The sequence below is a fragment of the Ranitomeya variabilis genome, chromosome 3 (genome assembly GCF_051348905.1).
Source record: "Ranitomeya variabilis isolate aRanVar5 chromosome 3, aRanVar5.hap1, whole genome shotgun sequence".
Classification (NCBI taxonomy): Eukaryota; Metazoa; Chordata; class Amphibia; order Anura; family Dendrobatidae; genus Ranitomeya; species Ranitomeya variabilis.
Genome location: NC_135234.1, coordinates 416,149,548 through 416,175,462, shown reverse-complemented (window position 1 = coordinate 416,175,462; position 25,915 = coordinate 416,149,548). Strand labels below are relative to the sequence as shown.

Sequence of the window (25,915 nt, the reverse complement as noted above, 5' to 3'; positions counted from 1 at the left end):
CAGGAGAAAAACAGAGAATGATGTCCGTTTCGCACAGCTGCATTTCAACGGGTTCTGGATGCAAGGTATATTGTGTATAGATTTGTATGATGATACTTAATTGTTGTCACTGCATGCACTTTTGTATTTACATACATTGTAATATGTATTTGTGTCATGTAACTTTGTAGCACTTTAAAACTTGCACCAAAAACTTTTACAGTTTTGTACACTTTTTACACTATTAGCAATTGCACCATTGTATTGTTTAAAAAACGTGTTTAAACATATACGTGAAAAAAAAATAGTACTGGTGTCATCAGTGTTTTGGATCAAAGTGTGTCAGTGCATGGTCCATGTGTCCATTTTTACCATTAAGGCTCATATTCATCTGCGAGGAAAATGGACGAGTGCAATCCGATAAAAAATTGCACTCTGATCAATGTTAAGCTATGCGTCCCTGCTCATCTGCAATTTTTTTTTCCAGCTGAAATCAGACTGAGAAAAAAATTGCAGCATGCTTTGATTGTCCTCATATCTTGGAGGACACTTGCCAATGCAGGTCAATGGGTCCGAGAAAAAAAAAATCGCACTGCACTCGGACCATGTGAGTGCCGTTCGATTTTTACACACTGATCTCCTTTAGCCGGTGATTCATCTGCCGCGTAAAGTAAAATCACAGCGTGACCTGACAAAATAGAATAGATAAAATAGATATATACAGGTAGTCCTCGACTTATGACGTTGATCCGTTCTTACATGGCGTCGTAAACTGAATTTCGATGTAAGTCGGACCATACATTCATACAGTACTGTACCATAATAACAGTACAGTACTGCAAACACTTAGCCTATCCAAACACCTATCCTAACACAGTACCCTACATAATTAGGGTGTTATGGCGTGCAGGAGACTCGTTTTCCTCGTCTAACCGGGTACAGTGTACAGTACTGGACTCTATTCTTCTGCCACTGCACGTAGTTGCATGTAGTTCGACTTACGACGCAAAACCGTGTAAGTCGGAATGAGGCATCGTATAAAGCGTTGTAACCACGAAACGATGTAACTCGAGACCGTTGTAACCCGAGGACTAACTGTACACATAGAATAGATAGATATAAAGATGTCAGTCACATATATGAGTGATTCATTGCTTAAATTTAAGAGGGGACTGGATGCCTTTCTTGAAAAGTATAATGTTACAGGTTATATATACTAGATTCCTTGATAGGACGTTGATCCAGGTAACTAGTCTGATTGCTGTATGTGGAGTCGGGAAGGAATTTTTTTCCCCAATGTGGAGCTTACTCTTTGCCACATGGGTTTTTTTGCCTTCCTCTGGATCAACATGTTAGGGCATGTTAGGTTAGGCTATGGGTTGAACTAGATGGACTTAAAGTCTTCCTTCAACCTTAATAACTATGTTGCTATGTTACTATATATAATTAGTACAGTGCTTGTGTAGCTTACTGTGAATGTATTTTTTACATAGTAAATTATTTTCTGAAAAAAATGTGGGATTCCCCAACATTTTATTAACCAGCAGAGGGAAATCGGACAGGGGGCGGGGAGTGTTATGATCCTTAGTGGTTGAGGATCACAAATTACTCCAGCTAAGTAACATACATAGGACAAGCTCTAGGGAGATGGCAAACTGGACTGACCGCAAATCTGAACCTATCCAAACACACTAGAAATAGCCGGTGAACGTGCCTAAGAAATCCTAGACGTCTCGGGCCAGCCTGAGGAACTAACTACCCCTAGAGAGAAAGAAAGACCTCTCTTGCCTCCAGAGAAATAATCCCCAAAGAAATAGAAGCCCCCAACATATAATAACGGTGAGGTAAGAGGAAGGCACATACACAGGGGTGAAAACAGATTTAGCAAATGAGGCCCACTAATACTAGATAGCAGAAAATAGTAAAGGGGTCTGTGCGGTCAGTAAAAAACCCTTACAAAATATCCACACTGAGATTACAAGAACCCCCGCACCAACTAACGGTGTGGGGGGGAGAAACTCAGTCCCCTAGAGCAACCAGCAAGCGAGGAAATCACATTTTAGCGAGCTGGACTAAAAACATAATAAATGCTGATAATCAAAAAATGATCAAACAAAAACTTAGCTTGTCTTGGAGAGACTGGGAGCAAGGTAGTCACAAGGAATCTGAAGAGCACTGAATACATTGGGAGCAGGCAAGGAACTGAGTATCCAGGTGAACTAAATAGGAAATGAACCAAGGATAACGAACCAGCAGATGCTGCCAACCTGCAGAAAGACAACACTACACAGTACCGCTTGTGACCACTAGAGGGAGCCCAAAAACAGAGTTCACAACAGTACCCCCCCCTTGAGGAGGGGTCACCGAACCCTCATCAAGACCCCCAGGGCGATCAGGATGAGCCGCATGGAAGGCACGAACCAAATCGGCCGCATGAACATCAGAGTCGACAACCCAGGAATTATCCTCCTGACCATAGCCCTTCCACTTCACCAAATACTGAAGCCTCCGTCTAGAGATACAAGAATCCAAAATCTTCTCCACCACGTACTCCAATTCTCCATCGACCAGCACCGGAGCAGGAGGCTCAACAGAAGGAACCACAGGTACCACATACCTCCGCAACAAAGACCTATGGAACACATTATGAATGGCAAACGATGCTGGGAGATCCAAACGAAAAGACCGGGTTAAGGATTTCCAAGATCTTATAAGGACCGATGAAGCGAGGCTTGAATTTAGGAGAGGAGACCTTCATAGGAACATACCGAGAAGACAGCCACACCAAATCCCCAACACGAAGTCGGGGACCCACACCGCGGCGGCGGTTGGCAAAGCGCTGAGCCTTCTCTTGTGACAACCTCAAATTGTCCACCACATGGTTCCAAATCTGCTGCAACCTATCCACCACAGAATCCACCCCAGGACAGTCAGAAGGCTCAACCTGACCCGAGGAAAAACGAGGATGGAAACCAGAATTGCAGAAAAAAGGCGAAACCAAAGTAGCAGAACTAGCCCGATTATTAAGGGCAAACTCGGCCAATGGCAAAAAAGTCACCCAATCATCCTGATCAGCAGAAACAAAACATCTCAAATAAGTTTCCAACGTCTGATTAGTTCGCTCGGTTTGGCCATTAGTCTGAGGATGGAAGGCCGACGAAAAAGACAAATCAATGCCCATCTTAGCACAAAAAGTCCGCCAAAACCTGGACACAAACTGGGATCCTCTATCAGACACAATATTTTCAGGAATGCCATGCAAGCGAACCACATTCTGAAAAAATAGAGGAACCAAATCGGAGGAAGAAGGCAACTTAGGCAAGGGCACCAAATGGACCATCTTGGAAAAACGATCACACACCACCCAGATGACAGACATTTTCTGAGATACCGGAAGATCCGAAATAAAATCCATGGAAATGTGCGTCCAAGGCCTTTTCGGAATAGGCAAAGGCAAAAGCAAACTGCTGGCACGAGAACAGCAAGGCTTAGCCCGAGCACAAATCCCACAAGACTGCACAAAGGAACGCACATCCCGCGACAAGGAAGGCCACCAGAAGGACCTAGCCACCAAATCTCTGGTACCAAAAATCCCAGGATGACCCGCCAACACCGAAGAATGAACCTCGGAAATAACTCTGCTGGTCCATCTATCCGGGACAAACAGTCTCTCTGGTGGACAACGGTCAGGTCTATCCGCCTGAAATTTCTGCAGCACTCGTCGCAAATCTGGGGAAATGGCAGACAAAATCACTCCCTCTCTGAGAATACCAGCCGGCTCAGAAACTCCCGGAGAGTCAGGCACAAAACTCCTAGAAAGTGCATCAGCTTTCACATTCTTCGAACCAGGCAGATATGAGACCATGAACTTGAAACGGGAGAAAAACAACGACCAACGAGCCTGTCTAGGATTCAGGCGCTTGGCAGATTCAAGGTAAATCAGATTTTTGTGATCAGTCAAGACCACCACACGATGTTTAGCTCCTTCGAGCCAATGTCGCCACTCCTCAAATGCCCACTTCATAGCCAACAACTCCCGATTACCAACATCATAATTCCGCTCGGCAGGCGAAAACTTTCTTGAAAAGAAAGGACATGGTTTCATCACAGAGCCATCAGAGCTTCTCTGCGACAAAACAGCCCCTGCTCCAATCTCAGAAGCATCAACCTCGACCTGGAAGGGGAGAGAGACATCTGGCTGACATAAGACTGGAGCTGAAGAAAACCGGTGCTTCAGCTCCCGAAAGGCCTCCACGGCCGCAGGAGACCAATTAGTCACATCAGAACCCTTCTTGGTCAAATCCGTCAAAGGTTTAACCACGCTAGAAAAATTAGCGATGAAACGACGGTAAAAATTAGCAAAACCCAAGAACTTCTGAAGACTCTTAACAGACGTGGGCTGAGTCCAGTCATGAATAGCCTGGACCTTGACTGGGTCCATCTCCACAGTAGAAGGAGAAAAAATAAAACCCAAAAAGGAGACCTTCTGTACTCCGAAGAGGCATTTTGAGCCCTTCACAAATAAAGCATTAGCACGCAGGACCTGAAACACCATCCTGACCTGCTTCACATGGGACTCCCAATCATCAGAAAAGACCAAAATGTCATCCAGATAAACAATCATAAATTTATCCAGATATTCTCGGAAGATGTCATGCATGAAAGACTGAAACACAGAAGGAGCATTAGAGAGTCCAAAAGGCATCACCAAGTACTCAAAATGGCCTTCAGGCGTATTAAATGATGTTTTCCATTCATCTCCCTGCTTAATTCGCACAAGGTTATACGCACCACGGAGATCTATCTTGGTGAACCAACTGGCACCCTTAATCCGAGCAAACAAATCAGACAATAGTGGTAAAGGATACTGAAATTTGACTGTGATTTTATTCAGAAGACGATAATCTATACAAGGTCTCAACGAACCGTCCTTCTTGGCCACAAAAAAAAATCCTGCACCAAGAGGGGAAGAGGATGGGCGAATATGTCCCTTCTCCAAAGACTTAAGACTTAGACTTAAGACTTAAGACTTAAGAATTAAAAAGTCATCCCTTAGGGAATTTACTACCAGGAATTAAATTTATAGCACAGTCACAATCCCTATGAGTGGGCAGGGCACTGGACCTGGGTTCATCAAATACATCCTGGTAGACAGACAAAAACTCAGGGATCTCAGAAGGAGTGGAAGAAGCAATAGACACCAACGGAACATCGCCATGAATTCCCTGACAACCCCAACTTGACACAGACATAGCTTTCCAATCTAAAACTGGATTATGAGCCTGCAGCCATGGCAGACCCAAAACGACAACATCATGCAAATTATGCAGAACAAGAAAGCGAATCACCTCCTGATGTACGGGAGTCATGCACATGGTCATTTGCGTCCAATACTGAGGCTTATTCTCAGCCAATGGTGTAGCATCAATTCCCCTCAGAGGAATAGGAAATTCCAAAGGCTCCAGGACAAAACCACAGCGCCTGGCAAACGACAAATCCATCAGATTCAGGGCAGCACCCGAATCCACAAAAGCCATAACCGGGTAGGATGACAAAGAACAAATCAAAGTAACAGACAAAATAAACTTAGGCTGCATAGTACCAATGGTGACAGGTTTAGCGATTTTTTTTTTAAGCGTTTAGAGCATGCTGAGATAACATGAGTAGAATCACCACAGTAAAAGCACAACCCATTTTGACGTCTATGACTTTGTCGCTCAATTCTGGTCAGAGTTCGGTCACATTGCATAGACTCAGGTCTCTGTTCAGAAAATACCGCCAAAGGATGAGCAGATTTGCGCTCTCGCAAACGCCGATCAACCTGAATGGCTAAAGCCATAGAATCACTCAGACTTGTAGGGGTGGGAAACCCCACCATAACATTCTTAACGGCCTCAGAAAGACATTCTCTGAAATTTGCAGCCAAGGCACACTCATTCCATTGAGAAAGCACCGACCATTTCCGAAATTTTTGACAATACACCTCTGCTTCATCCTGACCTTGAGAGATAGCCAGCAACACTTTTTCTGCCTGATTCTCAAGATTAGGCTCCTCATAAAGCAGTCCAAGAGCCAGAAAAAATGCATCTACATTAAGCAATCCAGGATCTCCTGGCGCCAGAGAGAAAGCCCAATCTTGAGGGTCGCCACGCAACAAGGAGATAACAATTTTAACTTGCTGAGCGGAATCACCAGAGGAACGAGGTCTCAGAGATAGAAATAACTTACAATTATTCTTAAAGTTTAGAAACCTAGATCTATCACCAGAAAACAATTCAGGAATGGGTATCTTTGGTTCTGACATAGGGCTATGAATAACAAAATCCTGAATACTTTGCACCCGTGCAGTCAGATGATCCACACTAGAAGTCAGAGTCTGAAAATTCATGTCTGCTGCTGAGCTCAAAACCACCCAGAGTTCAAGGGGATGAAAGAAGCTAAACAGACTGCAGCAAAGGAAAAGCGGGAGGAAAAAAAAAAAAAATGTACTCAGGTCTTCTTTTTATCCCACTTCGGCGATGCATTAAACACTTTTGAGGCCTGCTCTACTGTTATGATCCTTAGTGGTTGAGGATCACAAATTACTCCAGCTAAGTAACATACATAGGACAAGCTCTAGGGAGATGGCAAACTGGACTGACCGCAAATCTGAACCTATCCAAACACACTAGAAATAGCCGGTGAACGTGCCTAAGAAATCCTAGACGTCTCGAGCCAGCCTGAGGAACTAACTACCCCTAGAGAGAAAGAAAGACCTCTCTTGCCTCCAGAGAAATAATCCCCAAAGAAATAGAAGCCCCCAACATATAATAACGGTGAGGTAAGAGGAAGGCACATACACAGGGGTGAAAACAGATTTAGCAAATGAGGCCCACTAATACTAGATAGCAGAAAATAGTAAAGGGGTCTGTGCGGTCAGTAAAAAACCCTTACAAAATATCCACACTGAGATTACAAGAACCCCCGCACCAACTAACGGTGTGGGGGGGAGAAACTCAGTCCCCTAGAGCAACCAGCAAGCGAGGAAATCACATTTTAGTGAGCTGGACTAAAAACATAATAAATGCTGATAATCAAAAAATGATCAAACAAAAACTTAGCTTGTCTTGGAGAGACTGGGAGCAAGGTAGTCACAAGGAATCTGAAGAGCACTGAATACATTGGGAGCAGGCAAGGAACTGAGTATCCAGGTGAACTAAATAGGAAATCAATCAAGGATAACGAACCAGCAGATGCTGCCAACCTGCAGAAAGACAACACTACACAGTACCACTTGTGACCACTAGAGGGAGCCCAAAAACAGAGTTCACAACAGGGGAGGGCAGATATTTATAGCCTCAGAAGGGGGTAATATCCATGGAGCTTCCCAGGCCATTAATATCAGCTCACAGCTGTATACTTAGCCTTTCCTGGTTATTAAAATTGGGGACCCCCAAAAAAATGAAATAGGGTCCCCCTACATTTAATAATCAACAAAGGCTAGGCAGACAGCTGTGAACTGATCTTAATAGCGTAGGAAGGGCCATAGATATAGGCATCCATCCAGATTAAAAACATCAGCTCTTAGCAACGTAGAAATGGTGCATCCATAAGATGCGCCAATTCTGGCACTTACCTTCACTCTTCCCACTTGCCCTGGTGCGGTGGCAAGTGGGGTGATAGTTGGGGGGGTTGATGTCACCTTTGTATTGTCAGGTGACATCAAACCTAAAGGTTAATCATGGAGAGACATCTATAAGATGCCCCAATTACTAACCCCATAGTGATATTGTATAAAAAAACACACCCAGAATAAAGTCCTTCAGTTGAAAGAATGACACAGACTCCTTTAATGAATCTAAATTAACCATAATCTCATCATCGCCCTGTCCACTGAAGCCAATGTCCCCTGTAACAGAATTAAAATAATACACAATATTCCTCACCTGTCTGCCAGGAAGATAATAATCCATTTGTCCCTCGACGCGTCTAGCTCTGCTACATCTAGATGGCAGATTGCATTGTTTCATGATGTGACTATACAGCCTGCCATCCAGCAAAGACTGTCACGCAACATGTAGGAAAGGCTAAGTGCAACACGAAGAGATAAGGGAAAGGGAACCAAACACTAGGGATGGGGGGAGTGGAGACCCCTAGACAGATCTAACATCACCCTGTCTGCCCTATCGTACCTTTATAGGTTCCGCACCTATCACTTAGCATGATACCTAATCCCTTCCTGGCCTTAGCGATAAACCCTGCACTGAGAAGGACAGGTGAGCACTAGTGAATCCCCACTACCTCTAAAATCAACTGGGATAGTCAAGCGAAACAAGGGAAATATTTAGCTTTAGGAGACTCAGAGAGAAACATCAAAGTCCTCCAAACTCCAAAGAGGACGATAGCTGACTGCTACAGCTCCAAACCTCAACAGGGAAATGCAAATGTAAATATCACCCGCAACTGCCAACAACAAGTTAGGAGTTATTAACGCCCAGATCCAGGTGTGACTGCTAGAGCCAGGGGAGGTGAACACTGGGTCCTAGCGTCAGAAGCACCAGGCAGAAGTCTGCAAAGCAAACTGCTGAGACCTTCTGCAGACAGATGCAGTGCAACGGTCTGCAGTCTCCCAGTGCCGTCAGAAAGGTCCTGGGACTTAAGAACCATTAAACTCAGTTCAACTCACTGACGTCAGCGAAAGCACAGTGGAAAAAGTTCTAACGGCGCTCATGCTGATGTTAGTGAGTTGAACTGAGTTAATTAATTAATTACAGTAAAATTCTGGCTTTAAAAAGTGGATTTTTTAGCAATGTAAGCCTACTAATTGAAATTCAAAAAAATATATGGAATATTTCATTACCTAAGACACTCAAAAAGAGTAAAAAAAAACAGACCAAAAGCTATTGCATTTGTTATAACACACTAGTCACATTGGTGGAATGCATTACTTTTATGGATGAATTATCTAAAAACTAGAACCAATTCATCAAAAGTAATGAGATTTTTTTTAACTCAGCGCCCTCAAAATACCCTAAATCCATTCAAAAACCCTTGGCACCTGAAAAAAAATGTTTCCGTAGACCTGTGTTACAATAAGTATTTGCCATATCCGTTTAAAAACGGATTCAACACATTCGTGCAACATGGACGTATGAATGAGGCCTAAAGCAGAGCTGAAACATTGCACGGCATGGATGCAGCAAACACGAGTTTTGATTTACTTTAAAATGTTGCTTAATCTTCTTAGCACATAAAGTTGATAAATAGCTCAGACTTTACCTGTATAAGATATATATATATATATATATATATATATATATATATATATATATATATATATATATATATATATATATTATGTGTGATAAGTTACAGGAGAGCACATGTAAGTAAGCATCTATATATAAACGGACATCTCCATCCAACAGATCCAGAACTGTATATCTGTGTATTCCACAGTCGCTAAGATGTTTTTGGACCTATCCCAACATTCCTTACACAATCATCATGAAATATTCCCCAACTAAAATCATTCTCTTCCAGTTACACCTAATGAATTTTTATCAACATTATACCTTCCACATGTTTCTATGGAAATGCTGGGAATCAAATCGAGTGCTGCCTGCTCCTATTACTTCTACTTTTCAGTAACTTGGAAGGTTACTGCAAATTCTATTTTCCTTATAAGCACATGATCAAGTATCACACTACAGCGCAACAGCTGTCAACAATGTATGATCCCCCACCCACCCTCAACTGTATTATTAGACAACAAAGTTTAAAGTTACGAAAATGAAACCATTTGGACATAAACATTTCTTACCATGAGAATTTTTCCTCCTGTTTTAACTGCCCACCAAGCACGGAATCCTGAAATTACCCATCTTCTTTTATTCCAATAGCCTTTACCTCGCAAGGGTCCATGTAGTGTCCTGGGAAATCCCAGTGCATAGTCCAGACTAACCAAAATTATACACAGCTTGGAGAATCGGAAATCATTTATTTATTTATTTGTTTTTTTCAATAAAATGGTAAAGATATTGATGATAAAGTGTCACTGATACTCTCAGTGGGTTTGATAATAGTGATGAGCGAATATTCTCGTTACTCGAGATTTCTCGAGCACGTTCGGGGGTCCTCCGAGTATTTTTTAGTGCTCGAAGATTTAGTTTTTCTTGCCGCAGTTAAATGATTTACATCTGTTAGCCAGCATAAATACATGTGGGGGTTGCCTGGTTGCTAGGGAATCCCCACATGTAATCAAGCTGGCTAAGAGATGTAAATCATTCAGCTGAGGTGAGGAATACTAAATCTTCGAGCACAAAAAAATACTCGGAGGACCCCCGAGCATGCTCGAGAAATCTCGAGTAACGAGTATATTCGCTCATCACTATTTGATAACCATTTCTAGCTTTTGAAACTGATATATTGTGCGGTGGGTTGCTGGGATAATCTCCTACAAGTTTAGGGTGGGTGGAAGATAATGTTCACCTTGGCTCCATGACCTTTTTTAAGGATGGGGATGATGAGGACAATGTCTAATGTAGCAGGTTTATTTTACATGCGTTTATGACGCCACAGTTTGGGATTCTTTTTGGTATGCCATATTTTTAAAAAGTGCTTTGTTTTTTATACTTCCTGATATTTGGCTTTGAGAAAAGTTTATTGATACATGTATCATGTGTGGTTTAGATGTGTTTTAGTGCGGATATTTCACATCTAATGCAATTCTATGGGGAAAATCCTCACATAAAACTCAGCATCAAGAGAAATTGAAAATCGGACCACAGATCAGTTTACACTGAGTGATCAAAAATAGCACATTTGGTATTAGATTTCTATAAATCCCATCCACTGTGCTGGAATTTTTTTTTTTTTTGAGCATCAGTAACTCATTGTGGGAACTTAATCTAAGACTCTAATTTCTTTACTGCTACTATTTCTAAGGATGGTTATTGTCAAGTTGCCAAGAACTGGATAACTTCTAGAAATACCCTCTCTGATACATGAATGTAACAGATTCGGCTATGGTATAGGTTATAGTCTTTTATTTACCGGAATAGTAAGTAAGCAAAGAGTTTTGGAAAAATGGGAATAATTGATTGACAGTGGGTTTTTTTGTTTTGTTTTCTCCTCTTTTTTAATTTCTTTTTATTATCCTTTTTGAAGATAAAGGGAGGGAAAAAGGAAAACAACCGATAAATGTTCATAGTCAAAATGGCCAGCTGATGATTGTTTTCTATGGTCAAACTTGACCATTTGATTAGAGTTTTAACTAATGTGTGAATATTCCTGCTCTTGGAACTCAGAATCTTCAGAGGTTACATATTTGTCTCTTTATGTTTTTGCACACAGTGTTGGACAAGAATAGTTTGGGCCCACCAGAGAAAATCATTCTAGGGGCCCACCATGCTTAAGGGGTACTAGCTGCAGAATCTTCCCTTAGCTTCCATCTAGTCAAGCATCCTTATCGGCAGCAGACAATTTTGTGTAAACAAGACAAGTGCTGCCGAGAACAATGATATTCTATAAGCACAGAAAGTTTTTATTATTTAGACATGTGCCACACACACACCAGTCACACGCTAGACACAGGATACATACACACCAGACACATGACACATACACACCAGTCACATGCTAGACACATGACACACACACCAGTCACATGCTATAGACGTGACACACACACACACCAGTCACACGCTAGACACGTGACACACACACACCAGTCACACACTAGACACGTGACACACACACCAGTCACATGCTAGACACAGGATACATACACACTAGACACAGTACACACCCAAAACAACATACAAACACCAGTCACACACTAGACACAGGATTAGACATGAGCAGAGCCCTGGATGTTCAGGTCCAGCTGAACAGTTTAAAAAAAGGCCAGATTCGGGTACCAGAACAGTACCCAGATCCCATTTACTTGAATGGGGGGCCCGAACATCCAGTGTTTACCACGCTGTCATGTGCAAGACAGCACAGCAAACACTGCTTCTGATTGGCCGTAAAATCATTACCGCCGGTCAGACAGCCGAGGTTCACACGCTGTCAAATGATGTGAGCCCACAATTGTGATCGGAGGTATAAAGTTTACCTCTGGTCCCTGGCATCAGCTAATGGGACTACTGTTCCCATCAGCCTACACCTGCTGCTGCTAATAACAGTGACAGCAGGAGCGGCTGATGGGAGTATTCTTAAGCCGGCTCCCACACTCTAAATACATTTTTTTTTAAAACAGAGTACGGTAAGTTCCCCTGTATTTTTGATAACCAGACAGGCAAAACTGACAGCTGTGGGCTGCAACCCTCAGCTGTCAGCTTCAGGAAGGCTGGTTATCAAGAATAGAGGGGTCCCCATGCCGTTTTTTTTTAAATTATTTAAATAAATAATTTTAAATAAATAATTTAAAAAACAACATGGGACTCTCCCTTATTTGTGACAACCAGCATTGCTCAAGCAGCTGGTATTCTGAGGCTAGTAAAGGGCCATTGATATTGGCTGCCCCAACCTAAAAACAGCAGTACACAGCGGCCCAGAAAAGGCGCCTCTATTAGATGCGACAATTCTGGCATTTTGTCCGCCTCTTCCCACTTGCCCTTTAGAAGTGGCAAGTTGGGTTCATATTTGTGGGGTTGATGTCACCTTTGTATTATCCTGTGACATCAAGCCAACAGATTAGTAATGGAGAGCTGTCTATAAGACACCTCTCCATTACTAATCCCACAGTTATATGGTAAATAAAGACACGGCCATAGTAAAGTCTTTAATTGAAAGAATGACACAGACTCCTTTAATGATTCTAAATTAAACTATACTCACGTCATCGCCCACTCCATTGAATCCCTCATCTCCTGTAAGAAAACAAAAATAAAAAACAACCATATCCCTCACCTGTCCCTCATTCTGTCCCACTCTGTAATGCATGCCTGGGGGATAAACAGTTTTCAACCTGGATGGTGCCAAGTTGCAACCGTCCAGGCTGAGAGCCACACAGGATTGAGCCGCTGCAAGCGCAGCATCAGTAACCAGCGGTGACCTCATCAACGTAACGGCAGGTCACTGAGGCTGCGTTCCCAACTGAGTCCCTGAACTGCAGTGACCTTGGTGAGATCACCGCTAGCTTAATCCACCAAAAACAAATACGTCAAGATCCTATTTTACCAGAAAAACCAAACAAGAAAAAACAAGGATCCCTAAAATATAACTTTTAATATATAAAGTTTAAAAAGATATTCCAAAATTGGAGACAAGTAGCAAAAATACAAGATGTCATAGGGAAAAATGATATGCACCAATAGTATATCCTGTTGGGCCCTATAAATAGACTAAAATGACCCCTACCTGACAGTGGAGGTTGGCACCCTAAATTTCAGCGGTAGGCGCCCCCACTCCGCGGCGGCTTCCCCTCCTGTCCCTACAAATCCCTAAGATCAAAAAATGTGTCCCAATACACCCATTGCCCCAGTGAAAAAAACACAGAAAAAAATACAAAGTAAACATAAAAAATGAAAAAAATATAAATAATAAATAGAGCGAGTGCTTCCCCCAATAATAAATGCTCTATTCAGCTCCCAAATGGGAAACAATAGGGAATAGTATCCCCTTTATACCAAAATGTCAATCTGTAGGCACATATGGTGTAAGATTATATGCTTGTCTCATTTGTTCTGTAGTGTTATTACGAAAAAGCAAAAAACTCCGCATTCTATGCCACTTTTAAAGAAATGTATATACTGTACATTCTGAATCACCAATAATAACCATTTATATAAAGTATTGCAGCTGATCAATACCCCTCAGATGAAATACAAAATGGAGTTTACTATCCCCATTAGGCCACCGATCGACCCTCACAAAAATCACAGGCCACTTTCAAACATAATAGTTCCAGAGACCTCAGCACGCGACACCTCAAAAAGTCATATATTCCCTTTAGGTAGGGTTTCAACACAGTCTGCACATTTGAGGCCGATACTATTCATCAACTCATATCACATATAATACTCAGATAGCCGTATACTCATCTGTGCTGTGATATAGAGGGTCGCCGTCACACTGAATCATCGGTAAGCCACACATGAGTGACATCCCAGGTAGTATCCAAAGAGATCACCGCTAGCACAGTGAGAAAGTCTCATGGTGCAGCAGCGAGTTCACCGCAGTTCACTTTGAGTAATTTCTCCGGGTGAACTCACCGATGCCCTGAGAGGATTTTTCTCACCCCCCATCTCCACACAGCCCCTCATCACCCCCTCCTCCACGCAGCCCCTGATCACCCCCCTTCTCCACACTGTCCCTGATCACCCCCCTTCTCCATACTGCCCCTTATCACCCCCTTCTCCACACTGCCCCTGATCATCCCCCTTCTCCACATTGCCCCTGATCACCCCTCTTCTCCACACTGCCCCTGATCACCCCCCTTTCTCCACACTGCCCCTCATCACACCCCTTCTCCACACAGCCATTTATCACCCCCCCATTTCCACAAAGCTCATCATCACCCCCTTTTAAAAGGCCATCATCTCCCCTTCTCCACATAGCCCCTCATCACCCTCCCTTTTCCACAAAGTTCATCACCCCCCTTTTCCACACAGACCCTCATCATACCTCCTTCTCCATTCAGCCCCTCATCACCCCCTTTCCCACACAGCCGCTCATCATCATGCCTCCTTTTCCACACAGCCCCTCATCGTCATGCCCCCTTTTCCACACAGCCCTTCATTATCATCCCCCTTCTCCACACAACCCCTCATCATCCCCTTCTCCACACAGCCCCTCATCATTCCCTTCTCCACACAGCTCCTCTTCATCACCTTCCCTATGCAGCCCCACTCAAGTTACATCAACCCTTTCTAAAATACATCCTCAGAGCACTCACACTGAGTAATGTGTGCTCATTCCCTTTTGTACACGGCCCCATGGTGCAGCCCATATGTCCTCTCTTCACACGACTCTATATATATATATATATATATATATATATATATATATATATATATATACATAGTCTTTTAAGTAATATCTCCCAAACTTTATAAGCATGGAGAAGGACATGTATTGTGGCACATAGTGGTTGTATCTCTTGTAGGGGAACACGCTCTTGGTTAGCCACTTAGAACACGAAGCCACAGGGTTTTTATATCATAAACGGAATAATGTTTATTTCCACTGGTTGCACAGCACCGAAAACAAAACCATAAACATAAAATCCCTAGCCTTGTCCAGGCACTAACTAAACCATATAGCCCTTGTCAACTTCAGACATAACTGAGCTAGTCCCAGTTCAGTGTGTTGTACAGGGCAAGTGCAGTCTCTTCTCAGAGAGATTCTGGTGCGTCTCTCTCCAGCTTCAACCCAACCCCCTCTGCTCAGTTCAACCCAGCTGACTGAGAATAGTCAAAGGGAAGGTGATGTGATTTTTAATTTTCTATTAGTAATTATTGATTATATTATCAATTATTTGTAATACAAAATTAAATGTACAACTTTAATAGTTTTTTTTAATTAATTTTAATTTCAGCCACTGGGGGCTGCCATTTGCATTTAACGGGGGTGTAATTATCTGAGCACGACACTTGCACACCTCAAATACGGCAGCCCCTGGGAATAAGAGTCTGTGGTCACCATCCAACCCCATTAATATGCACACAAATGGGTTTATGGCTATGTGTGTGGGCACCATGGTTACTATAGGTATGACTACGTACTATTACCGATGCATCTAGACACGAGAAGTGTGTATCTTATTAAAGCAATTTATTTCCAACATTACAGGTAGGATTATGTACCATTCCTAAACATTTTTTTGTGTGTATTGCTGTTCATATAACTGGCATACTATTGTCCAGGGGTTGCTAATAGTTAACAAATGGTTTTAAATCGTTTTAGATGTTGTCTATGTTTTTAAATAAACTTTTGTATATTTTACCTATATTCAGGTGTGCACATCGTTATGTGGTGTCTCTTTCTTTTTTTCCGCATCTGGAGCACCCTGCCAGGGCCATGGGGTACACAGTACCGGGTCCGACACAGCAGTTCTTAAAGGGGAAGGTCACGACAGCAGTAACATGGTCCGTGGCCCTGGGTGTCCAATGAAAGTGATGATAAAAGGGGAAATAAAGTTTATGGGGGATTAGTTTGTGACGCCACTAGTGGTGTTCGGTCAATATGGCCGACGCTGCAGTTCAGATCCAGTGGGGCAGTTGGTGATGCTGCAAAGATGTTTCAGCTCACCACGGGCAGAGCTAGTCCCCAGGGCAGATATAGGTGTTAATTGTGATGATGGTAGTTGTGGTAGTTGTAGTGCAGGGCAAGTGGCAGAGGAATAATTCAGAGGACACAGCTGGGTGCAGTTTTCAACGCTTTACTCACAGTTCTGCAGATCACTGTCTCCAGCCGTGCGCTCTGTCCTTCGTGTCTGTGGTCCAGCCAACCCCCAGCTGATTTGGGGTACACTTCTCCAGGACTCTTCTCTCTTATGTTAATTTCCTGGCCATCTTACTGCACTGGTTCACACCTCTCCTGCACTACACCTTCACACACAGTGTCCCAAGCCAGCAGCCTCGGATCTTGTCGGGCGACGTCTCTCTAGTCCCCTGGGTCCTATGTGGCTGCCTTTTCAGCGAATGTGTGTGGATGTGGCATGTACAGATACCACAGCCCCCGGCTGGCTAGCTGATCCTTGTAGTTCTCCACTAGTCTTGGGGGACGGTTCCCCACTGCAACCTGGTCCCTCCACCTGGTGATGGTCAGCGTGGATGCGGGCCCCACGGGTGGATTGCTTACTACCCATGCGCCTAGGACCCCTTCTTGCTTCTGAAGCTTCTTTCTCTCTACTCTTCTTTCTCTAGCTCCCTCTGACAAGGAACCTGTTTCTGCACGTCTTACTCCATTCAGCTCCTCTCACAATCTGACTAATTTTCCCTCCAAATTAGCTCCTCCCCTAACTACTGGCTCCACCCATACCCTCTACCTAATTACCCTTAACAGACTGGGATGAGGCCATCCTCCCATGGGGCACGCTCAGATGCCCTGACTGGAGTGGTGAGGTGTTAAATGGTGGTGCTAGAGTCCTGGGTAATACCCCCTCCTTACCTGAGAGTGGGATACCACACCTCTGGATGAGGTGCAGTACCTCTGTGGCAACTGTACCCTCAGAGGCGCCACACATCTATTGTTCTCTGCATGATGTAGCACCCTTTTCATATGTCTGACTAGTGGTGCACCCTTCTCTTCTCCATTCCAACACAATCTACTCTGCTCTGCCCCAGCTGACTGAGAACAGTGAACACATGGCCTGCTTCTAGTCATAGATAGCCAGGTGCACCTAATCAGGACATGTAGTGCTATTGACTAACCCTAGCCTACCTAGTTTTCCTACACTCCATTGAGACCCCTTGGAGTTATCATCCATGATAAACCTATCATGGCCATTGTAGAGTATGATACTCCCAAAAATGTTCCCACCCACATACACTCAGTATGATATGCCCACAGTGAATTCCTAATACAGTGTCACCTGTCTCATACAGAATGACTCCACATAACATTTAGGAAAGTATGATGTCCCTACAGTGCCATCAACCCAGTATAATAGGCCTACAGCATGATGCTCATAAGAGAATGCCAAGAGTGTGCAAAGCAGTCATCACAGCAAAAGGTGGCTACTTTGAAGAACCTAGAATAGAAGACATATTTTCAGTTGTTTCACACTTTTTTGTTAAGTATATAATTCCACATGTGTTAATTCATCGTTTTGATGCCTTCAGTGTGAATGTACAATTTTCATAGTCATAAAAATACAGAAAAATTTTTAAATGAGAAGGTGTGTCCAAACTTTTGGTCTGTACTGTACATTCACCTACAATGGCTGATAGACATGTACACTGGGCTTCCGTAACACCACCACCCTCCCCAGTTGATCAGCGTTGCAGATGTTATCCAGAACCCGAAGGTTGATTTTAGCTTTAACAAACAAGAAAAAAAAAAGAATTTACCACAACTTTTTGCCATTGTAAAGCAAAAACAGAACAACCTGCTTCACCCCAAATTTAAAATGTGTCCAGTTTCAACCCAGGAGGATCTAGAACTCTTCTCTCACTACTTCAGGGATATTCACAGATTGGCTGTGAGTCACGCTAAGGACCTTGATAATGTAGAGAAACTAACCAGAGAAAGAATCATGCTAAATATTCCCATTGCATTACCCGGGCTCAGTTTTCTGGTAAACAAATGCAATGCATGATTTATTGTCAGCACTGGCACGTGGCCAGCACCACCAGAAAGCACCTGTGATGAGGTAACTCATGTAATCCACAGTGTATAGCACTGACATATCTTAAATTACAACCTTGCTCATAATATATTTTGTAGTTTTGTGGGACATTCATGAACACATTGTATTCTCTGCTTATCCCGCATTTCACACCTGCTGTGCTCCTTCAGCTATCAACCACTTGAAGATCAAAGAGGTTTCTGCTTCTTGCAACCTTTGGGTTATTGTAAAGCTTTTGGCACTTCAAGAGACATTCTCATTATCTAAACTTCACCCATACATAATTCACCTCTTCAGTTACCTTTTTTACTTTTTCAATTTATTATTTACAGTTTCTACAATGGCAACATATTTTGCAGCGCTTTACAGAGATTGTCACCAATCACATTGGTTCCTATTCTTAGGCTATGTTCACACTGCGCTTTTGCTGTGTTTTGGGTTGTTGTTTTTTTGCTGCGTTTCATGCAAATTTAAACCTGAGTCTTAGAGTACCGGCAAAAGCAATGAGATTTCAGAAATCTTATGCACACAGATTGTTTTTTATTCCTCACTGAATTGGAAAACTGCTGCGTTTTCGAAAACTGCAGCATGTCACTTCTTTCAGCATTTTACATTGTTTTTTTTACCCATAGAAAACAATGACTAAGTGCAAAAAAGCAGCAAAAAAACCCATGGGTATCAGGTTTTGATGCGTTTTTAGTGGGAAAAAATCAGGTACAACAGTACTTGAAACCCGTTTATTTTTGTGATTTTTCCCATGTTTCAAGGATAATGTCTTGGTCTCCTCACCTGAGAATGGCAGTTAGGATTAGTACCATTTAAAGTAATCATTGGTTGACCAATGTGTGAAATAGAACAATACCTGCTAACTCAAGGGCTGACCAAAGTGTGAAAGTAAACAGTGTCCTACAAACTCAATGGTATGCTAATGTCTTGGGTAAACTATTCCTGACCAATTCACTTCCCCCTGCTGTTACATTTGTAATTATGTATTTTTTCATGAACTTTTTGTTCAGAATAGTCACTATTTTTTCATACATAAAAATCTTTTTCCACTAAATAATTTGATCACATTGCCCTTTTTCCAAAAGTGGATGGTTTCACATATGTCTTGCATTGGTGATCTCTGTTCATGATTCTGTGGTGGAAGCAAAGCTGAACTTTGGAATCCTGAAAAATGCAGCAAAAAAAAAAAAACACATCAAAACCTGATTTTTTGTAAGCAGCTTCTTTACTGCCAAGAGAGCAGGTTTTTGCCTGCAGAAAAAAACACAACAAAAACTCAATGTGTGGACATAGCCTAAATTACAGTCAAAACCTACTTTTTCTCATGTATTACCTAATCTTTCTAGGGTCAATTTTACAAGGAGCCAAATAACCTCTTCCTATATTTTTGTAGTGTGTGAGGACACCAGAGTAACAAGAGTAAAGTCACATAGACACATGAAGAACATGCAAACTTCATGCAGATGTTGCAGGGCAAGGTATGAATTCTATTCTCTTAGCTGTGTAATAAAAGTCTTTACTTTATACAGTTAAATGGTATCATTTGCATACAGTGTATGGTGACAAAGTGTAAAGGTACCGTTAAGGTACCGTCACACTAAATGATATCGCTAGCGATCTGTGACGTTGCAGCGTCCTGGCTAGCGATATCGTTGAGTGTGACACGCAGCAGCGATAAGGATCCTTCTGTGATGTCGCTGGTCGTTGAAGAAAGTTCAGAACTTTATTTGGTCGTCAGACCGGCGTGTATCGTCGTGTTTGACACCAAAAGCAACGATACCAGCAATGTTTTACACTGGTAACCAGGGTAAACATCGGGTTGCTAAGCGCAGGGCCGCGCTTAGTAACCCGATGTTTACCCTGGTTACCAGCGTAAAATGTAAAAAAACCAAACACTACATACTTACATTCGCATCCCCCGGCGTCCGCTTCCCACACTGACTTAGCCCGGCCGCAAAGTGAAAGTACAGCACAGCGGTGACGTCACCGCTCTGCTGTTAGGGCCGGGCTCAGTCAGTGCAGGGAAGCAGACGCCGGGGGACGTGAATGTAAGTATGTAGTGTTTGGTTTTTTTTACATTTTACGCTGGTAACCAGGGTAAACATCGGGTTACTAAGCGCGGCCCTGCGCTTAGCAACCCGATGTTTACCCTGGTTACCCGGGGACCTCAGCATCGTTGGTCGCTGGAGAGCTGTCTGTGTGACAGCTCCCCAGCGACCAAACAGCGACGCTGCAGCGATCGGCATCGTTGTCTGTATCGCTGCAGCGTCGCTAAGTGTGACGGTACCTTTACACTAAAGGACTTACCAACGATCACGACCAGCGATGCGATCGTTGGTAAGTCGTTGCGTGGTCGCTGGGGAGCTGTCACACAGACAGCTCTCTCCAGCGACCAACGATCAGGGGAACGACTTCGGCATCGTTGAAACTGTCTTCAACGATGCCGAAGTCCCCCTGCAGCACCCGGGTAACCAGGGTAAACATCGGGTTACTAAGTGCAGGGCTGCGCATAGTAACCCGATATTTACCCTGGTTACCATTGTAAAAGTAAAAAAAAACACTACATACTCACCTTCTGATGTCTGTCACGTCCCCCGGCATCCACAGGGTTACGCGCTGCTGCCGAGAGCTTCCTGCACTGACTGAATGTGTCAGCGCCGGCAGCAGCGGTGACGTCACCGCTGTGCTCTGCTTTACGGCCGGCCGGCGCTGACACATTCAGTGCAGGGAAGCCGCCGGCGGGGGACGTGACAGACATCAGAAGGTGAGTATGTAGTGTTTTTTTTTTACTTTTACAATGGTAACCTGCGCGATATTTATCCTGGTTACAAGTGAACACATCGCACACGCCGATCCAGCGATGACAGCGGGTGATCAGTGACAAAATAAAGTTCTAGACTTCTAGCTCTGACCAGCGATATCACAGCGGGATCCAGATCACTGCTGCGTGTCAAACACAACAAGATCGCTATCCAGGACGCTGCAACGTCACGGATCGTCATCGTTCTCGCTGCAAAGTCGCTTAGTGTGAAGGTACCTTTATTCACTCCCTAAAAGACACTCTCTCCCTTCTGATTCAATTATAAAGAACGTCAGAAAAAGTGTCTGTAAGTTGAGTTCCAAACAAAGCAGGCTAAGGCCGCCATATAGATTACCGTACCTCCCAACTTTTGAAAAACAGAAAGAGGGATAAATTATGTGGCACACTAAGCAATTTTGGCCAAGCCCCAGGTCACACCCCAATCTACGCCCATTTACTATTTCTTTCTGCCCTTTGCAGGAGGAGATGCCACATGGGCGGTAGTAGTGAGAGAAATTTAAATGCCTGAGACTGCAAGGTGTAGACTGTCTGCTGTATCTGGCACGGTTAGGAACTAGAGATGAGAGGTTGATTCACGAGTCTCTGGTCCAGAATTCAGGTCAGGAGTACCTGGTGAAAGGAGAGAGGCCTTGAATCTTCTACCTTCCAGCGTCCCCGGCATGACTTTTGATTAGCCAGAGCTGGCGTGACGTAATCTGTGCATCATGCTGATCTCTGGTTGCGACCTATGGATTTATTTTTTGTTCATTCATTCACAGTCATAGCAGCCTGAACTTTCTCATCTTTATGTAGCTTCAACATTCAACATTTCCCTATTTGGTGCCTGTAAAGCCTTGTTCACACGTAGCATAAATAATGTGGTTTTGTTTTCTGCAGATGTCCCCATCAAACTACGTAATAACAATCACATTTTTTTATGCCTTTCCCCCTTATTTGATGTGGTTTTGGTGCAGATATGAAGATGCAGTTTAAGTGCTTTTGTAGCTGGGTTCTGGGCTTCACCTTCCTGCTGCTCTTCCCGCGTTCTCTTCTATGGGCGGTAACTTCTTCCTCGATTCCCACCATCCCAGACCAGGAGGCGGACTTCTCTTGGGGATGGACAGATCTCTCGGACAAGACAGATTTCATCAAACCAGGTATCATTTTAATCAGTATAACAGCGCAAACCTGTTATTGTCTGTAGTTTACTGAGCAAAATCCCGATGACAGGTTCACTTTAAGTTCTGGGAAGACTTGATCACAGGAGTAGAAGTGTGAATGTTATTTAATTTATGTCAGTGCAGAGATATGAGGCCCCGCCCCCCGAAGAAGAGTAGTGATGAGTATGATGGAGAGAGATGAGTATTAGAAGCCTTTATGTGCCGGGACGGCGGACTGAGCAGTCAAATTTGGACAGTCCCTCTGAATCCTGGACAGTTGTGAGCTATGCAGTAAGCTGAACCGAACTAACCAATATCAGTGGAATCTGCAGAAAGTCTAATATGTACGGGACCCTACAAACTCTCCTGCAAAAGATATTTGAAATTCAATGACCAACCCTTGTTCTCCAGGAGACAGGCCACCACCAGATATATCTGGCTTTGGATTTTCTTTTTTTCACATTAAAAACACACGAGCATTCAGCTGAAAGTTATTGCACATGTATGGTCAACTTGATATTTAATGACTTGATCTTTAAGAGCCCTATCAATCAAAAGTGGACAACGATGACTTATAACTGGGACTTTAGAATTAATTTTGGCTTATTGTAGTTTGATGCCTATTGATTGTCTACAAGCTCAATTAAATGCTATGTCAAAAAGGAATATAGGACTCAACCAAGAACTTCAAGCAATAAATATATCAAACTATTTACTTTCTTGAACAACATTGTTTGAAAGGCAAATGACCACATAAGAATTACCCTGGAGGCAACATATTTTGGTTGATCCATCTTGGATTATTGTATTGGTCTAGAGGCGACAAGATAATTTGGTGTTTTAGCAGGAACAGTCGAAACAATAACCTAATAAATGTCAATAGACAAACTGTTGGAATCAGAAGATAAGCAGAGGCTTGTATAAGAAAATGTGTTAATTTTTCTCTACTGGCTGCATTTTACTCTCCAGTGACTGGTTCTATGGGTAAACTAGCAAAGCAAAAAAAAGCAAAAAGCACCCTGATAAACTATTTCTTAGTGCACACGTGTACCTCTAAATATCTTGAAGGATATTACTGTGCATGGGTGGGAGTCTATGAGACAATATACCTTTTGTTCTCTTGACTAAGCTGTGGTGCTCTAGAAAGCACTTCTCACTTATCGAAGATTGTAATGCTAATGGAACAATACAGCCCTTTTAGAATTGCACAGACCCATGGATGTGACTTTATCTGATGGGAATCTTAGGCCATGTGCACACGTTCAGGATTTTTCGCGTTTTTTTCGTGTTTTTTCGCTATAAAAACGTGATAAAAACGCGAAAAAAACGCTTACATATGCCTCCTATTATTTACAGGGTATTCCGCATTTTTTGTGCAAATGTTGCGATTTTTTCCGTGAAAACATCGCATCGCGGAAAAAAAAGCAACATGTTCATTAAAAATGTGGAATTGCGGGGATTCCGCACACCTAGGAGTGCATTGATCTGCTTACTTCCCGCACGGGGCTGTGCACACCATGCGGGAAGTAAGCAGATTATGTGTGGTTGGTACCCAGGGTGGAGGAGAGGAGACTCTCCTCCACGGACTGGGCACCATATAATTGGTCAAAAAAAAAGAATTAAAATAAAAAATAGTCCTATACTCACCCTCTGATGGCCCCCGAAGTGTTCCCGCCTCTCCGGTGCAGGCTCTCTCTTCGGTTCCTATAGATGGTGTGGTTCAGGACCTGTGATGACATCACTGTCTTGTGATTGGTCGCGTGACCGCTCATGTGACTCACGCGACCAATCACAAGCCGCGACGTCATCACAGGTCCTGAACCACACTGGCATCTATAGGAACGGACGCCGCTGAGGAGATCGTCTGGGTGAGTATAACCATTTTTTATTTTTTTTATTATTTTTAAACATTCTATCTTTTACTATAGATGCTGCATAAGCAGCATCTATAGTAACAAGTTGGTCACACTTGTCAAACAGTATGTTTGACAAGTGTGACCAACTTGTCAGTCAGTTTTCCAAGCGATGCTACAGATCGCTTGGAAAACTTTAGCATTCTGCAAGCTAATTACGCTTGCAGAATGCTAAAAAAAATGCGAAAAAAACGGGAAAAAAAAGCAAAAAAAATGCGGTTTTCTTGCAGAAAATTTCCGGTTTTCTTCAGGAAATTTCTGCAAGAAATCCGGACGTGTGCACATACCCTTAAGGTTACCATACATACCAAAAGTCTCTTGAACCTGCAATTCATTTCAGATCAGCTAACCATAATGTGTATGGTGGTCTCCGAAGTAGAATCTGACATTTTGAATTTGAAACCCCGATCCTTTCATTCTCTTTGGAGTTATGTGATGATGACTATAGGTGTTAGACAGGAGCTTACTCTCTTCTACCATAAAAAAGCAAGCAAAGCCATGAAATTACACAAGAGATGTTTGCTGTCAAACAAACATTTGTCCGATATTTGACTGGCTTTATATTGATATGAAATGATGACATATGATATGATGCCGAAGTACAACATTGCCATCATTTCAGAGTTAGAGAATGGACATTTGGTGAGAGAAAGTTGGAATATTTTACATTAGTTCCACAGTCCTCACACTTTGTGTCGGTATATTCTCATTTCCCCAAATGAGGTAGTTGCAAATATGTTTAACAAATGATAGAATACCAAGAAGGATCTTGCCCACACCCACCCATCCCCGTCATCGCTTACCAGCACTCGCATGATGTTCAGACATGGGCAATGTTCTGTGTCCTGTCAAAATGTGTTATATATGAATATATTTAAAATCAGGCAATGGCTTAAAACTCACATATGGAAAACACCTGGCAGCATATTGTTAACTTAACAGCCATTACATTCATCCTTTGGGATTAGATGATTTTTAATTATTGGTTTCTAAGATTAATATATTTCATGCCAACAACATTGATATTCATTCTGATTTTATATAATGTGTCATTTAATAAGATCGAATTATTTTATTCATCCTTTATTTTAAGGATATGAAACAGAATTTGAACATAACTCTTTAGGATATATAAATTATGATTGAATATTTACTCATCGTGTAAGCTTACACATGTCACTATTTTTAGTGTCCTTCTGGTCAAAATCTTCAAATCTTCAAAAATACAAATTTAAAAATGGATTTTAACCAATTCGCAACAATAGAAAACCGTGTTTATTATTATACTGTGCCTGTATTACGATTTTACATTGAGATTGTCCAGCATAAGATGTCAAGGCTTTGCAGAGCAGAGATCTGCCACCAGTACCAAAGTAGCCACAAGACATGACTTTTCCGCCACCTATCTTCATAGATGATATATCAACCTTTTCTCCAGCATCTTTTAAGTGTTCCTAAATATAGATTGTCTGACTATAATCATTTTCTGCAATCCTATCAGTTTTGTCAACTTACTTTTTTATTTTTTCTGAACACCTGAACAACTCATCATATAATCACAGACAGCCAACATTTTTTTATGGACACATTGGAAAACCATAATTTATCATTATGATTATATATATATATATATATATATATATATATATATATATATATATATATATATATATATATATATATATATATATATATATATATAAATTGGGAAAAAATGGAACAGCACAATGCTCACCAATGGTGGGTGCCTGGCCCTCTGGATAAAATGGTCCAAACATTT

The 25,915-nt window shown here is 42.5% G+C and overlaps 1 long non-coding RNA gene across 1 annotated transcript; it reads left to right on the top strand.

Annotated features, from left to right (window-relative positions):
* On the top strand, nt 1-22,676 carry LOC143818284 (uncharacterized). Its single transcript, XR_013224438.1, has 4 exons — nt 1-65; nt 19,656-19,740; nt 22,037-22,219; nt 22,362-22,676. It is a non-coding gene; the product is annotated as an uncharacterized LOC143818284 (long non-coding RNA).
* Nucleotides 22,677-25,915: the final 3,239 nt, after the last annotated feature.